This window comes from Penaeus chinensis, chromosome 5, assembly GCF_019202785.1.
Source record: "Penaeus chinensis breed Huanghai No. 1 chromosome 5, ASM1920278v2, whole genome shotgun sequence".
NCBI lineage: Eukaryota > Metazoa > Arthropoda > Malacostraca > Decapoda > Penaeidae > Penaeus > Penaeus chinensis.
In genome coordinates, this window is record NC_061823.1 from 14,723,144 (window position 1) to 14,723,817 (window position 674).

The following is a 674-nucleotide window of genomic DNA, read 5'->3' on the forward strand; positions in this document are numbered from 1 at the left end:
ATGTGAACCAGTATTTAGGTATATTTAGTTTATTTATGTTAATTTTCTTTATATAGAGGTAAGTGTAGGTTTATTTCGCTTTCGATCTTACATTAAGTTTTAGAAATCAGGAAAATTATAGGACTAATAAATGATGATCGAGACGCAAATAACTATATATAGATTAACAAACCCCAAAAAATGGAATTACAGTCAATAGAATTACGGTCTTGGATCTCTGTGTTGTCAAAGTGCCGTAATTTGGTATAATACTAGTACCGGGGCCTTAAAACGTGGCGTTACTGTAAAAGTTGGGTTGTATTTGGCCCGTAAGGGGATCGAACCCTCGACATCCGCGTTATTAGCACGGCGCTCTAACCAACTGAGCTAACAGGCCCTTCTCTCAGTAAGAAGCTTATTCAAGATTAGATTGTCAATCAGTACATGCTGCTGAAGTCCATGCAAGTCATACACTATGATTGTGTGTGTGTTTGTGTGTTTGTGCGTGCGTGTGCATGTGTATTCTTATTCATCTCCGAAGTTTAGTGAGATCTCTACCTGTTCATTTCATTGTACTCATCGTGATTAAAAATCCAGTTAAAGATATAAAGAACTAGCGTGGTTAAGCATCGCAGTCATTAACATTGTTATTATCAATATTAGTATTAATGTCATTATTATTATTATCATAATTT

General features: G+C 35.2%; 1 non-coding gene across 1 annotated transcript; it reads right to left on the reverse strand.

The window, feature by feature from the left end:
• Positions 1 to 302: 302 nt before the first annotated feature.
• Trnai-aau lies at positions 303 to 376 on the reverse strand. The gene has a single exon. It is a non-coding gene; the product is annotated as a tRNA-Ile (tRNA).
• Positions 377 to 674: the final 298 nt, after the last annotated feature.